This window comes from Betta splendens, chromosome 2 (assembly GCF_900634795.4).
Source record: "Betta splendens chromosome 2, fBetSpl5.4, whole genome shotgun sequence".
Lineage (NCBI taxonomy): Eukaryota > Metazoa > Chordata > Actinopteri > Anabantiformes > Osphronemidae > Betta > Betta splendens.
In genome coordinates this window covers 12,383,029-12,399,717 of record NC_040882.2, presented here as the reverse complement: position 1 = coordinate 12,399,717, position 16,689 = coordinate 12,383,029, and the positions used below count along the sequence as shown (strand labels likewise).

General features: G+C 42.4%; 1 protein-coding gene, 1 long non-coding RNA gene and 1 pseudogene across 2 annotated transcripts in view; 1 reads left to right on the top strand and 2 right to left on the bottom strand.

Annotated features, from left to right (window-relative positions):
- LOC114851364 (protein NLRC3-like) overlaps positions 1 to 16,689 on the bottom strand; it is a 94,826-nt gene that overhangs the window by 10,319 nt on the left and 67,818 nt on the right. The gene's annotated exons all lie outside the window — the stretch shown is intronic.
- LOC129603099 (uncharacterized) lies at positions 968 to 5,482 on the top strand. The gene is made up of 4 exons (XR_008692710.1): positions 968 to 3,461; positions 3,532 to 4,394; positions 4,473 to 4,543; positions 4,918 to 5,482. It is a non-coding gene; the product is annotated as an uncharacterized LOC129603099 (long non-coding RNA).
- Positions 5,568 to 15,952, bottom strand: LOC114848323 (protein NLRC3-like; annotated as a pseudogene).

Sequence of the window (16,689 nt, the reverse complement as noted above, 5' to 3'; positions counted from 1 at the left end):
AACTAACGACTAAACAGTACATTAAAACAGGCAATGAGCAATAGAAAAAATTAAATCAAATGAATTCAAACCACACCTTGCATGAGAGAAAAACAAATAAAACAAACAAACAAACAAAAAAAAAAAAACACGTACAAAACCAGAAAACAATGCTTTAGAAGAAGAAAAATAAATAAACCAAAAGACCAATAGCCCTGTTAAAACCATGATAAAATCGGAGCGGCTCAAGTGTGAAAACAGGAGTCAGTGTATTAAAACCAGCAAAGCCGCATCGACACAGTCATGCGGTAGCAGCAGTTGAGATTGTGAAAACCAAGGAGCCGCATTGACACGCACACACGCACGCACACACGCACACACACACACACGCACGCACACACGCACGCACACACACACACACGCACGCACGCACACACGCGCCTCACTACGTGCGTCTATGTGGGTTGTAAGTGGCAAGACAGGACTGGCGCTTAGACGCACCTGCGTTTAGCCAGACTCTCACCACGCCCCTATCACCTCCACCAATCGTCTCCGTCTGTCACTCAGGTGAGTGGACGAGGAGGACCGTCAAATAGTCATTTGCTGGTTTGACAGAAGAGGTCTGTACCGTTGCTGAGCCTGTCTGTTGATGACCTTTGCTTGTTTTACTGACGCCGAGATCGCCTAGCCCTTGTCTGTCCTGTCGTCGAGCCTGCGTGTTGCTGACCATCGCCTGTCCACAGACGCCGAACTGCCTGATCCTCCGGTACCGTATTCCTGTCTCTCTGTTGCTGACCCATGCTTGTCTGACTGCCGTTATCAACCTGCTCCTTGTCTGAAGATTGTGCCAGTGATCTCCAGCTCGCTATTCTGTACCCTGCACAATAAACATTATCTATTTGGAACAAGTTGGACTCTGTGCCCTGCATGTGGGTCCGGTCTGTCAAGACAACTGCCGCGCCTTACACTCGTACTCCTGCATAACTCGTCTGCACTGAACTCATACAACTAAGCACAAATATCAGACTGTGTCTTCTAAATAATCTGCAGCAGGACCTCTGGCCACTGAATATTAGTGCTGTACAGGTATGCGAAGAAAAACAAAGGCGGACAGCAGTTGGGCTCCAGCAGGCTGGCCCCGCCCCTCTCAGGCTGGCCCCGCCCCCTCTCAGCCCGACCGTTGCTGGGGCAGGTACAGAGAAAACCAGGAAGCACTGGTTGTAGTCTGTGAGCCGAAGGTAAAAAAGCCTCTGTCCTGTTTCAGAGGCTTTTTGCAAAGGAATAAATGATGTTCCTGCATAGATAATATGGAGGGTACGGAGTGTTTCTTCATTCTTAAATACTACCCAACATCATTTGTATCAGTATCGCTTTAAGTTCACTTTTATGTATTTACTAAGATATATCAAACCAAAGTATAATCACGTGATTAAGTATTCTTGGTTTATACGTACAAGTATAAAAAGAGGTTAAATGTTTATTGTCTATATTTGTAATTATATTCAAGTATACTTGACTTAATCTGACAAGTATACAGAAAAGTATAAATGTGTTAAATGAATGAGTTATGTTTTAAATGAATGTGTGAATGTGTAAGCCAGGAATACTATCATAGCAAATCCATAATGCATGCATGCATAGCTTAAGTGAACCTGAGTTTGCACAAAGTCAAAGATTTTGTACATAATTGGTGCGTGCATTTTTAAAGTGTACTAATAGTACCTACAGTATCTAGAGGTTGGTTAGCTCATGTGGTCAGACCAGTGTGTTGATAATGTTCAATCCCAATGTCCGTTCAGGTCTATAACTGTGCAAGAAGAATTAGGTGCCTCATTAGGAGAGCACGGCTTGGGAAGCAGAAAATTCCAGGTTAAAACAGATACTTGCTCCCCCTGCTACACTATAAACTACAGGTGTACTAATAGTAGCCTGTATTAAGTACACTAATAGTTTAGTTGTTTAGTACAGTTAGTAGTCAAGAAGTACATAATTAGTACATGCTAAATAACGTTTATTTAGAGTGAATTTTAATGCAGTAAATAGTAGTAGTAAACGTGACTAATTCTATGCCTAAAGTTTACTAATCATACATTTACATTTAAAATATAATTCAAGTGAACTTTTAAGGACTGAAAAGTGGGCAAACTTAGTCCCAAGAAGTATTAAAAGAGTAAAATTGTGGGGATACAGATTTACATACAGTAAGTATACTTAATCTGTAACTAGCTAACAACATTTGCATCTCTGTCCATCTTCAATCCTTCTAAGTAGAGATTTGATAAGCAAATCAGCAGAGACACAATGTGGAATGAAATGCAGGTCAAGGACGCAGCAAACGTGTTTATGTATCTGAGGGGGAAACTACTGCATCAGATGTCACACAGTAAAATACACTGTACATGGTTACAGCCTGTCTATTAGAGCCCACACATTCAGTGCGTTGAACAGCATCTGTAACAAGTCAGAACCTGATGTGTAGAATGACACTTGCTGAAACCTTCTCTGTGCAGGAAGCCATGAAGACCCTACAACTTTACTAGATTCTTTACCTGCCTTTACTCAGAAACATCTTCTTTTAGTTAACTGATTTGCTGCTGCCATTGGATGATAAGGATGCCAAAGTGTTACACACTGTTCAATAAAGGTGATCACCCAGTGTGAATGGGTGGCTGCTCCTGAGATCTTGTCTCACTCTAATTCTGCATTTTAATGTTTGGAAACTTAATCAAAACACTTTGATTAATTCCTGCATTAGGAGAGTTATCCTTAATAGAATTACAGAGGTGCTGGAGCAAGAGAGAAATAACAATGGCAACATGCAGCAACACATCTAGACTCTACTGCAATAGAGTCAGTTTCTGTTGTACCTGTATTAGTGAAAACCATGCTATCCTCAGGTACTTTAGGCTGTTTGTCTGATCATTACTGATGGAATAGTATACAATTTTCACAGCTCCACATTGATAGTGAATGCTAGCAGATAGATATTGAGAGAAGCCTATAAAGTCCTGACCTGGGGCTTTAAACTTGTCAATTTTAAACTTTAAGTCCTGACTCCCAAAGACACACAAATTGTACTTAAAATATGTCTATTTATGTCATATCACATTAATTTGTTGTTCCCACATTTTTAAGATACAGTATATTTCAGGAATAACATTTTTGAAACACATAAAAATACTAAATTCTGTTTATCTTTATTATGAGTGTGAGTGGAGGAAATCTTGATGTCCAAACATCTGTGTTGGAGGAGACATTTGTCATCAAGGAGTGTCTGTGTGACGGATCTTACATTTGTTTAAGCAGGGTGACTCAGAGCTTAAAGTGGCAAATCTGGATGTTGACTGGGGACAAACGTTTTCATAAAGTCACTAGTTATAACAGTAGATCAGCCTAAAGACAATACGTATAGTTTAATGTCAGCATCTGCCAGAGCAGCATGAAGACCAGCGGGCTGTTATTTGGTGTCCTGTGTCTCTCAGGTTAGTGAAATGTTTAATAACGTCTGATTGTCTTTATACTAAAGCATCCTGATCATTGATGTGCTTTCAGGGTGTCTCATTTTCTCTACATGCTTCATCCATAAGTATCACTTCATCAACATCAACTCAACTTGGAATCAAGCTCAGACCTACTGCAGAACCAATTACATAGACCTGGCCACGATTAACAACATTACAGAAGTAAATCAGTTTATCAGCACAGTTTCGTCTGCTGGTTACAATTCTAAGGCTTGGATTGGACTTTATATCAAGCTTTATGGTAATTGGACATATGCATACTCAGCTCAATATTTACACTGGAGGACGCCACAAGGAAGCACGATATTCATACAGGAGACCTGGTGTGGGTACATCAGTTCAAATACATTGTGGTATGCAAACTGCACAGCAGAGCATCCATTTATGATAATGGTAAGGACAGGATTTTTGAACTCAATATAGAGCCACTCTTTCATGTTATATCTGTTTGTTATTTTACAAAGTTCCAACAGTGTGAAGTGAAAGGTTTTGATTAACTTAACATTATTTTCACACTAACTGCAGGGACCCAGAAGACTTTAGTTAATGTACCAATGGATTATTTGAACGCTTGGAGCTACTGTAAAGGAAACCTTACAGACCTAACGTCACCATTTGCCTCATCAGTTAATGTATGGCTCACTAATGTAATGGCTTTGGTCCCAAGTGGACAACAAGTGTGGTTCGGGTGGATTGGCTTTAAACATATCTTCTGGTCCGATTTAAGCCCTGTCTCGTTCAATTACTGGAACGAGTTGCCACAATTATTTGATAACATGGCTGTGCTGCGAGGTGCTGCAGATTTGCAGAGCTCTGGAATATGGAGCTTTCTGCCTACTAAGTTGCTACCATTTGTCTGCTACACGGAGCAAGTTCCAGAGGACACTATAAAAGGTACTTTGCTAAAGTTTAGAGATCAGAAAAGTAAAACCGAAGCAAACTTAATGTTTTTTGGCTTTGTTTTTTCCTAAGTGCTTAAGCTGAGGGTAAGCTCCTCTACAGATGTCAATGACTTTGCTGTGGAAGCAAACATTCTGTCACAGGTAAATCAGTTACTGATTTATTACTTTTTTTCCGCAGTTTTCTTTTTCTCAGAGGAGAGAACATCACAGTGACCAAATATGGGTGTGTTATGAATTTTGCATCAGAGATGTCTGCATTTAAAGAACATTCAATCAGAAACATGTAAAGTAGCACATTTTTTCACAGATCACTTTACATTGTATTGTATAATTACTGGTACAGGCTTAGATATGATTCAGGTCATACTTCATAGTACAGTGTTGCAGAATTTAATTTACTTCAAGTAAGACTTTTGTAAGACTATTAAATGTTTGACTTTTATTATTTACAGCTACATGTGTATTCAAGTAGTTATGTATAGTTGCATACTTCCTGTACCTTCTGTGTTTCACAGCTCCAGATGAAATTTATGAAACAAGGACTGAGTGGAGGTTCCCTGAAGTGGAGAAAACAGCCTGATGGGAAAATCTTCCTAAAGAAGGGAAACAGTGGCATCTCATACAAACATGAATGTCAGGTTAACTGTTAACATATCATAGACCTATTTGTAGATATCATGTACGTTAGTGAAAGTGCATTTTTCTTCAGACAGAACTGAAAAATACGACTTTTTTGTTATTCGTAAGCATTGCATCAGTAAAACTAACACTAATAAAATACCTCAAATCACAGCACAGTGTCCCCTACATTATGGCACTATATGAAGTTGAAAAGACTTTGTGATTGCAGAGATAAATTCATTTGACTGTAGCTATGCCATTTTCCAGAAAACCCTCAGAAAAAAGTCATGGGGCTGAAAAGGCTAGCAGAGCTATTGTTTCACTTGGTTTTTTTTTATTATTCATCCTTCATCATCTATCTATTTAGTTGTATGAAAAACTCTTGGTACTATGGTACTTCACTATGCTGAAGACATGTTGTATTTGGTCGTATTCACTTTTTAATTAGCAAAAGCAGCTGAATGGTCTTAATTGTGTTTTATTTATGTCAATAAAATATTTGCATGTTACTATGACTTTTTGTACGTTTGTTAAAGTAATTGCAAAAATGAAGTACAGTTTGTATTAAGAACATAATTAATGTTACTTCCAGGTTTGTCTCATCCTTTTTTTTGTGGCTTTTCCACCTGTGTTGTATTTCTTTTCACTTTTTATTCCTTCAGCTTTTTCTCCTTCCTTGTCACCAGTTGCAGCTCTGATGTCACAAAAATATTCATTAACCGTTAAGGAACTGATCAGTCATAATGACTTTACATGTGAACAGGAGGGATTAAACTGTTGCAAACAGTGACGTCAAAACTGACATTGTTGCTAAGTAACCAGGGGATTTTCTGCCCTCTGGTGGTTGTGTTGACTCAAACAAAGCCACAAACCGTTTCTGAAGAAACACAAATTTAACATAAAACAACAAACAAAACTAAAAGATGCAAACAGTGGTGCAGTGGGTAGCAGTCCGCGTTTGGAGTTTGCATGTTCTCCTCTTCCTGTTGTTGTCGCAAGGGTTCTCTCTGTGTTTTCCGGTCCAAAGACATGCGGTCAGGTTGATTGGTCACTTTGCATTGCCCGTAGGTGTGTGTGAATGGCTGTCTGTCTTTACTGTACGTGTGGCCCTGCGATAGACTGGTGACCTCTCCAGGGTGTACTCCGCCTCTCCCCCTGAGGTAGTTAGGATAGACTCCAGCACCCTCAGTGACCCCTATGGGGACCACCAGGCAGAAAATGGATGGATGATGTCAGAGATAAACGTGTCTGTGACTTCAGAGGAAGGGAAAAATCCCGATGTTCACTGGAAAACAACTTCACAAGTCATCAACATTTCATCCTGGAATAACAAGAGCTTTTATCTTTAAAAGATTAGACGAGGAAGAAGTTCACAAGGAATTATTTAAAACTGGTTCAGGAAGCAACAGATTTAATATATGAATCTAAACATGAGACAGACATAAACAGACTGAATTAAGTGTTAAACAGTGCATTTTTTGTCAGAACAACACTTTAAACACACTACTGAGAATGTCACAGAGACACTGAGGAACCAGAATAACCAAACCCAAACCCAGGAAAAAGAGGTTCAGTGAATGTAGTGATGAAGGTGTGAAGGTGGATCAGTTTGTCAGAGGAGACACTGTAGAAAGACAGACAACCAGCAGGACAGTCCACATACACTGCTACTCTGTGAGACACAGAGGAGGAGATGGGTGTTATTCTGCTATTGTGCCAGACACAGTAACCATCATCAGAGCAGCTCAGCCTCCAGGACTGATTTTTACATCCAAACAAACTGTCTTCATCAACCTTTCTTTCAATTCCTCTGTAACTCACTGATGCATAAACCCATCCTCTCCACTCAAACTCCCAGTAACAGCGACCAGTCAGACCATCACTACAAAGCAGCTGAGGACACAGATCAAATCTGTCTGGATGATCAGGATATGACTGATCCTCCTTCACCCATGTCACCTTCCTGTTGTTGTCAGACAGTTGTAGTTTTCTGTTCACTGTGTTTGTGTCGATTGTGAGTTGACAGAAATCTGATGGAGAGAAGAAGACACAATCCAGCTGCAGTTATTGATCTATCAGTTTGATGAGGACTCATGACAGTTTGAAGATGGTTGAATGTTGCTGATCTCATTAAAAACACACTTACACTTGGTCAGACCTGGTCTCAACCATTGGGCTCCACCAGGCTCCACCCTGAAAAGAGGAGTGGGTCAGAGACATGCAGACATGGTTCTAATACACACATTGGTTTAGGATTGTGTTCAGATGGAGAACAGATGGACATTCAGCAACAACTAAGGAACTTAATCCTTATCTTGGAATCTACGAAGCAAGAGGATTTACTTCTCAATTTTATAATCAGACACCTGCTTTTATTCTCACTCTTTCATCTTCAAAATAATGTGACACCACAGGAAGCAGGAAACTAGAGCAAAGTCAAAGAGGCTCAACTCTACATACAAGGGCTCTGTTTGTCTCTAATGTTTATGGTAAAGCTTTGATCACAAAAACCACTTGACTTCTAAAGTCTGGGTAAGATACCAGATTGAAAGACTATCAAAAGCTGTGAAATTACATCTTTGTAAAAATACAATAAAAAAAGAATAGCAGAAAAAGAGTTTTTGGGCTAAGCTGAACTACAGTATTCTTTCATTAATATTATTTTTAACAGCATCTTGGAAGGACATATGAAAAGTATAGCAGCGGGCACTCTGCCACAACTAATTTAAATAAATAAATAAATAAATAAATAAATAAATAAATAAATATATATATATATATATATATATATAGAGTATATATATATATATATATATAGCTATATATATATATATATATATATATATATATATATATATATATATATCTATATATATATATATATATATATATATCTATATTATATATATATATATATCGGTAAAGTCGGGTACTCAATCGGTAAAGTCACAGGACTTGCATGCGGGGGTTCCCGGTTCGAATCCCCGTTAGGGCAAATAGGCATCCAGTGTGGGTCCTTGGGCAAGACCCTTCAAGCTACCGCCTACCTCATATCATGAGAGACAATGAACCACATGAGATACCGGCTCAGACGTCGCCCGGTCTAACAAGGTCTGCGTCAGGTGTTGGGGAACCAGAGCACCTTGGCGAGAAGTGGGCTACTGGAACAAGAAAGAAATGGCTGAGATGCGAGAACAAGGCTCTGTTGGAATGCTACTACTCAAGTAACCCTAGTCAGAGGGGTTACATGCAAAGAATGTGTGGTGAATGGGAACGGAGAAACCCACATTCAAGGCTGACGGCGAAGCAACTAGTAGCTCAGTGTTCCAACATCCACAAATGGCAACTGCTATCACAACTTGAGATTGACGAGATACAACACAAATGCTACAGCAAGGGGGAGCCAGGACGCCAGGTCAGAGGGGAGGTTTCACCATCTCCCCAACCGGAAATTGGGTACGAAGCCCCAATAAGCACAGATACGCTGAGCGAGGCAGCAACTGACCTGAAAGATAAGATCATGGCGAGATTGAACAGGCAACCCCGAACCCCACTACAACGGCTAAGTGAAGTACCATCAGAAAGTCTCATGGAAGATGTCAATGCAGCATTGAGAGCGATCCCTACCACAACAATCACAGAAACCAATGAGCTGATATACGCTTCAGCATCAGTGATCCTAGAGGTGCTTGGCTATAAGAGCAACCATGGGAGCCATGAGAAACAATACCCACCATGGAAAGGAAGGTTGGAGGCAAAAATCAAGGCAGCTCGGAGGGAAGTGAGCCAAATGACAGAGGCCCAGAGAGGTGCAATGAAAAAGACCACTGCCTAAGAGGTACAGCCAGATGACCATACCTGAAGCACTCGAAACTGCCAAGCAAAGGCTACAAGCCTTGGCCAGCCGCCTAAAGAGATACACCAGAGATAACGAAGCCAGACGAATAAACCGGCTGTTCGCAACACAACCTGCGAAAGTGTACTCTCAATGGCAGGGTAATAACAACAGAGCAGACCCACCAAGGCTGGAAACTGAACAGTACTGGAAGGGTATATGGGAAAGGGAGGCATCACACAAAAGTGATGCACAGTGGCTGGTGGATCTGAGGGAAGACCACAGCAACCTCCCTGAACAGAATCCAGTGACTATCACAGTGGCAGACATCCAACATAGAGTCTCAGGTATGAAAAACTGGACAGCACCTGGCCCTGACATGATCCACGCCTACTGGCTAAAGAAGCTCACTGCAATCCATGAGCGCCTGGCAGCACAAATGAACCAGCTGCTAAGGGATGGGACTCACCCTGAATGGCTAACCGAAGGGCGAACGATCCTGATAATGAAGGATCCCTCAAAGGGTACAGTCCCATCCAACTACCGGCCAATAACCTGTCTCTCCACAACATGGAAGCTCATGTCAGGCATCATCGCGGCTAAGATAAGTGGGCACATGAGTCAATACATGAGCGAAGCACAGAAGGGCATTGGTAAGGATACCAGAGGAGCCAAACACCAACTCCTGGTAGATAGAACAGTCGCCCAAGACTGCTGAATGCGACACACCAACCTGTGCACAGCCTGGATCGACTACAAGAAAGCCTATGACTCAATGCCACACACATGGATCACTGAATGCTTGGAGCTGTACAACATCAACAGAACTCTAAGGGCCTTCATTGCAAACTCGATGAGGTTGTGGAGAACCACCCTTGAAGCCAATGGGAAGCCACTTGCCCAAGTATCCATCAAATGTGGCATATACCAAGGAGATGCACTGTCCCCACTGCTGTTCTGCATAGGTCTGAACCCCCTCAGCCAAATAATAAACAAGACTGGCTATGGATACCGACTCCGGAACGGGGCCACCATAAGTCACCTCCTCTACATGGATGACATCAAGCTGTACGCCAAGAGTGAGCGAGACATCGACTCGCTGATCCACACCACCAGGATCTACAGCTCGGACATCGGGATGTCATTCGGACTCGAGAAATGTGGGAGGATGGTGACAAAGAGAGGCAAGGTAATCCACACAGAAGGGGTCTCACTCCCAGAAGGAACAATAGCAGACATTGAGGACAATTACAAGTACCTTGGAATACCACAGGCAAACGGCAACCTTGAACAGGCAACAAGGAATGCGGCAACAGCCAAATACCTCCAACGAGTAAGGCAAGTCCTAAGAAGCCAGCTCAATGGCAAGAACAAATCCCGGGCAATAAACAGCTACGCTCTGCCAGTGATCAGATACCCTGCGGGAATAATAAGGTGGCCAAAGGAAGAGATACAGACCACAGATGCTAAGACACGAAAGCTCCTCACCATGCATGGAGGGTGCCACCCCAAATCCAGCACCCTGAGACTGTACGCTAGCCGCAAGGAAGGAGGCCGAGGACTAGTGAGCATGAGAGCCACTATCCAGGATGAAACATCCAAGATCCATAAGTACATCAAGGATAAGGCCCCGACAGATGACGTGCTGAGTGAATGTCTCAGGCAGTGGAGAACAGAGGATGAGACGCTGGAAGAGGGACCATCATGGGAGGACAAGCCCTTGCACGGGATATACCACCGGAACATAACTGAAGTGGCTGATCTCAACAAATCCTACCAATGGCTTGAAAGGGCTGGGCTGAAGGACAGCACAGAGGCACTCATCCTGGCTGCACAGGAGCAGGCCCTGAGCACCAGAGCCATAGAGGCCCAGATCTACCACACCAGACAAGACCCAAGGTGTAGACTGTGCAAAGAGGCCCCAGAGACGGTCCAGCACATAACTGCAGGGTGTAAGATGCTAGCAGGCAAAGCATACATGGAACGCCATAACCAAGTGGCTGGCATAGTATACAGGAACATCTGCGCAGAGTATGGACTGGAAACCCCAAGGTCAAAGTGGGAAACACCTACCAAGGTGGTAGAGAACGAGCGAGCCAAGATCCTGTGGGACTTCCAGATCCAGACTGACAGAATGGTAATGGCGAACCAACCAGACATTGTGGTGGTTGATAAAGAGCAGAGGAAAGCCGTAGTGGTGGATGTGGCAATACCAAGCGATGGCAACATCAGGAAAACGGAACATGAGAAACTAGAGAAATACCAAGGGCTCAGAGAACTGGAGAAGGCTTGGAAGGTGAAGGCCACAGTGGTGCCTGTGGTGATTGGAGCACTAGGGGCTGTGACCCCCAAACTGGAGGAGTGGCTACGACAGATCCCTGGAAAAACATCCGAAATCTCAGTCCAGAAAAGTGCAGTCCTAGGAACAGCAAGGATACTGCGCAGAACCCTCAGCTCAGGTCCAGCTCTCTCAGATGGGTTTGGGCTGAGGCCAAAGAAGCACAGCCTTCCTCTGTGACCAGACATCCTGTCAATCTGCACACACATGAACAACATAAATTCTATTTAGTGGTGAGTCTTGCCTCTGGTTGGACTGACAGCTGGGACAGGCTCCAGCACCTTGTGACTCCTACGAGAAGTATACTGAGTCGTCTCTTCAGAGACCGCGGTCAAGCCAGCCAGAATTTATTTAACGATATTTGCGATTATTTATGGTTTGCATGCTTTGTAAGCAGTAACAGCAGTTGACACACAACTACTCAGTCTGCGAAGCAGACATCAATGTGGCTAACTATTAGCTTGGCTTAAAAGCTTTTATTTTGGAATCCGCTGTTTTTTTATCATCCTCATTTTTCAATGAAATGCTTTCCATTTTCACTGAAAGGTACCTCTCGTACACACTACTAAAACATTTGCTCTTATACATACTACTGAAAACGTTTTAGTAGTATGTATGAAAGTATTTCACTAGTATGTATAACTATTTCACTAGTATGTATGAGAATTAAGTTTTCACTTGTGTGTGTGTGAGAGGGTAATTCTGAATTATGTCCTGCACAGAACCTCATACTGTTTCGTCCTGTTGGTTCATTTGTGGTGTCATGTGATTTCCACCTTTGCTTTTCTCAAATTTTTTCACCTGTGATTAGTTTGGAAAATCTGTTTGATTCATGTAGTTGTGACAGAGCGGTGTAGGCCCGTCAGAAAGAGAAGATCACCAGGGGTCGGAAGATTAAAAGAAGTGTTTTAAAAATAATAGATTTTATTGTACATGTAAATCATTCACCAGCGATAAAAACTAACGACTAAACAGTACATTAAAACAGGCAATGAGCAATAGAAAAAATTAAATCAAATGAATTCAAACCACACCTTGCATGGGAAAACAAATATCAAAAACCAAACCACACCATGCATGAGAGAAAAAAAAATAAAAAAAAAAAACAAAAAAACAAAACACGTACAAAACCAGAAAACAATGCTTTGCAAAGAAAAAAAACAAAAAAAAAACAAAAGACCAATAGCCCTGTTAAAACCACGATAAAATCGGAGCGGCTCAAATGTAAAAGCAGGAGTCAGCGTTATTAAAACCAGCAAAGCCGCATCGACACAGTCATGCGGTAGCAGCAGTTGAGATTGTGAAAACCAAGGAGCCGCATTGACACGCACGCACGCACGCACACACGCACACACACACACACACACACACGCGCCTCACTATGTGCGTCTACGTAGGTTGTAAGTGGCAAGACAGGACTGGCGCTTAGACGCACCTGCGTTTAGCCAGACTCTCACCACGCCCCTATCACCTCCACCAATCGTCTCCGTCTGTCACTCAGGTGAGTGGACGAGTAGGACCGTCAAATAGTCATTTGCTGGTTTGACAGTGTCAGTGTCAATGTTAATGACACTGTGAGATGCAGCTACAGTAGGCCACTGTAGTTTAGTTTGCACTTGCTTTTTCTGCCAAATATAATTTAATCTTTTATTATAAACTTTTGCATTAGTTTACCTACCATTACTTATATATGTTTAATCTAGAAAGATTTATATGGCTAATGTCCATGTAAGACACCTTTATTCTATATGGTTCCAGTTTAGTGAGTGTTGCAGCGGTTTTTGTCCTTGCCCCCAAAAGCTCTAATTTGTTGAGAAGCATATTTCAAGCCAGTACTGATCAACACCCTGCTCCTTCTCTGACGCATAGTTTCTCTGTATGAGTATTCCAGTGAGCACCAGGCTCATCAAATATAAATGATAAAAACAAACTGTGTTAACGTGCACTGTCAGCGTTAATGCAGTCTTGCACGTGCAATTAACAGGCTAACGTGCCCAACACGTTGAAAATTACCAATACAAAAATATCTGATGATTTACACTAGTTTGGACTCTCTAATGCCAGTGTTTAATATAGAACTTTCGTCAGTACTGAAAAAATATTTTGAAATGACCTGAGAGTCTCCAGTTGACAGTGAGGACTCTTCAGTCCATCAGACAGTCACTTCACTCCTGAATCCTGCAGGTCATTGTTACGCAGGTCCAGTTCTCTCAGACTAGAGGACTGAGAGCTGAGAACTGAGGACAGAGCTTCACAGCTTCTCTCTGACAGGTTACAGTCACTTAGTCTAAAAAGTAGACACAAATATAATTTTAAACAATGCAAATTATACAAATTCTACATATAGGACTTCACCTACAGAGCGTTCTTAGAAGCTTTGATCACAGGCAGCAGCCTTAGAAGAGCCTCCTCTGAAGCATAGAATTTCTTCAGGTCAAACACATCTAGTTCATTTCCTGATGACACCAACACGAAGACCAGCGCTGACCACTGAGTAGGAGACAGCTTATCTGTAGACAGACGTCCTGATCTCAGGTACTGTTGGATCTCCTCAACTAGAGAACAATCATTCAGTTCATTCAGACAGTGGAACAAGTTGATGCTTTTCTCTGCAGGGAGAGGCTCTGAGATCTTTTCCTTGATGTACTGAACTGTGTGTGGAACAATGTCACTTCTGCTCTGTTTCATAAGACTTAGAAGAAAACTTTGATTTGACACTAAAAGTCCCAGGAGAAAACGCAGGAAGAGGTCCAGGTGTCCATTTGGAGTCTTTAAGACCTTGACCACAGCATCTTTGTAGAACTGTGTTCCTGCATACTTTTTTGTTTTTGTTTCAGAGTCTTGGTGTGTCGATTGTTCTTCTGACAGCAGGTTGACCTCAGAGTTATTGAAGGTCAGATGGACATGAAGAGCAGCCAGAAATTCCTGAACACTCAGATGGACGAAGCAGAACATGTTGTCCTGGTACAGTCCTCTCTCCTCTTTAAAGATCTGCGTGAACACTCCTGAGTAAACTAAGGCTGCTGTGATATCGATGCCACACTCTTTTAGGTCTGACTCATAGAAGACCAGATTTCCTTCCTGCAGCTGCTCAAAAGCCAGTTTCCCAGTGACTCAATCAACTTCCTGTTCTCTGGACTCCAGAGTGGATCTGTCTCAGCTCCTTCATCATACTTGATGTTCTTCACTTTGGTCTGAACCACCAGGAAGTGGATGTACATCTCAGTCAGGGTCTTGGGCAGCTCTCCTCCCTCTCTGGTTTTCAACACATCCTCCAGAACCGTAGCAGTGATCCAGCAGAAGACTGGGATGTGGCACATGATGTGGAGGCTTTGTGACGTCTTGATGTGGGAGATGATGGTTGTGAACTGCTGCTCATCTGTGAATCTCTTCCTGAAGTACTCGTCCTTCTGTGGGTCAGTGAACCCTCTGACCTCTGTCACCATGGCAACACACCCAGGACGGATCTGATTGGCTGCTGCAGGTCGTGTGGTGATACAGAGGCGAGCAGAGGGAAGCAGGTTCCCCCTGATCAGGTTTGTCAGCAGCACATCCACTGAGGTGGACTCTGTGACATCAGTCAGGGTTTTAGTCTTGTTGAAGTCCAGAGGAAGTCGACACTCATCCAGACCGTCCAAGATGAAAACAACCAGGAACTGATTAAACCTGCAGATTTCTGCTGCTTTGGTTTCAGTGAAGAAGTGATGAACGAGTTCCACCAAGCTGAACTTTTGCTCTTTCAGCACATTCAGCTCTCTGAAGGTGAATGGAAATGTGAAGTGTATGTCCTGGTTGGCTTTGTCTTCAGCCCAGTCCAGAGTGAACTTCTGTGTTAGGACTGTTTTCCCAATTCCAGCCACTCCCTTTGTCATCACTGTTCTGATGGCTCCGTCTCTTCCAGCTGAGCCTTTAAAAATGTCTTCTGTTCTGATGGATGTTTCTGCTCTGTATTGTTTCCTGGAGGCTGTTTCGATGCGTCTGACCTCATGGTTATCGTTGACCTCTCCAGTCTCTCCCTCTGTGATGTAGAGCTCTGTGTAGATCTGGTTCAGAGGGGTTGGGTTTCCTGCTTTAGCGATGCCTTCAAACACACGTTGAAACTTCTGCTTCAAGATCCTAGATTGACAAGTAAACACTTGAATTGTAATATACAACATTAAAAATGTGAAATAATAATTAATAATTTCATTCAAACCCAATCCTCCAATACACCATTAAATGTGTAATTGTGTCTGTGATGTTAAATGTTATAAATCCTCTTACTGCTCTGCAGACAGTCAACCAGCTCCTCCTGCTTCATCCTCCTCAGGAAGTTCACTGTGATCTTTAGAAATGCGTCTCTGCTGCTCCTCCTCTGCTCTTCATCCTCACCATCCAACTCCTCCTCATCCTCCCTCTGACTCTTTAAGCATTCTGGATAATCTGGACTCAGAACCTTCTGGATCTTCTTCAGCTCCTTCTTCACAAACGTGACAATGTTTTCCTCCAGCAGCTGGAATAGAAACTATATGAATGACACATTCCAACTAAAACCATGGAACTAAACCTCAGATCCATGTTGGACACACTGACAATCCACTGGTCTAAAAAGTGCAGCATGAGATTATTGTGAACAAAACAGATGAACAGTAGTAGTTGTACATGTACAGACCATAAATATGGAGTCCAGGTGTGTTTGGTGCTGCTGGACAGACTGAGCACTGGGAACCTCTGAGTTCTGCTGTCCACTCTGTGGAGGAACCATGAAGAATGAATTGTGTGTGTCTACACTGAGAGGCACAAGGTAAAGGTTGGATGTAATCAGTGAATCAGAGACTCCCTGTAGTGGTGAAGGTTTACTGTGAGTCAGTTAGTTCTGTCTCAGCAGCTCTGAACATAAATCTCTGCCTCCATCACTAAGACTGAAGTGTTGGAACATTGAGTCTGCTGGGATCAGACTAGTTTAGTCCATTAGTATGCTTTGTCTCCTGCATTAGCAGTGATCTTTTTTTCCCTTGTTTAATGTACAGGACTGTCCTGCCTTATACAGTGATTTTTAGTTAGTTAATAGTTCTGTTTGTTCTTTTTGGTCTTAGTGGTAGAAACCTTATTCTTGAGTTAAGCGGTGATTTTAAGTAAAACTTCTTGTCTGGATTCTTTGTTTGTCTTTAATAAATTGTGAATATTGGATGAGCCCTCTTCTTGTTAGTTAGGCAGGCCACCTGAAAATCTGTCTAAACCTGCTACAAACTTTCTACAGTAACAAATAAGACCAAAATTCCTAAAAACAAAATAAATAAAAAACTGGTAAAGGTAAACCTTCAGTAAACCTTGGTTTCAACTGCAGACCCTAATGTATTCATACGGCTTATGTTCCAACAAAAAGCGGACCTTTAGAGATTTACAGCAGTGGTGGTGACAGCAGAAACTCTGAGTCCTGGTTCTCCTCACAGATTAAAGAGTCCAGTCAGTGGAGTAGGAGGTGCCTGAGCTGGGTCACTGATGCTGGGAACA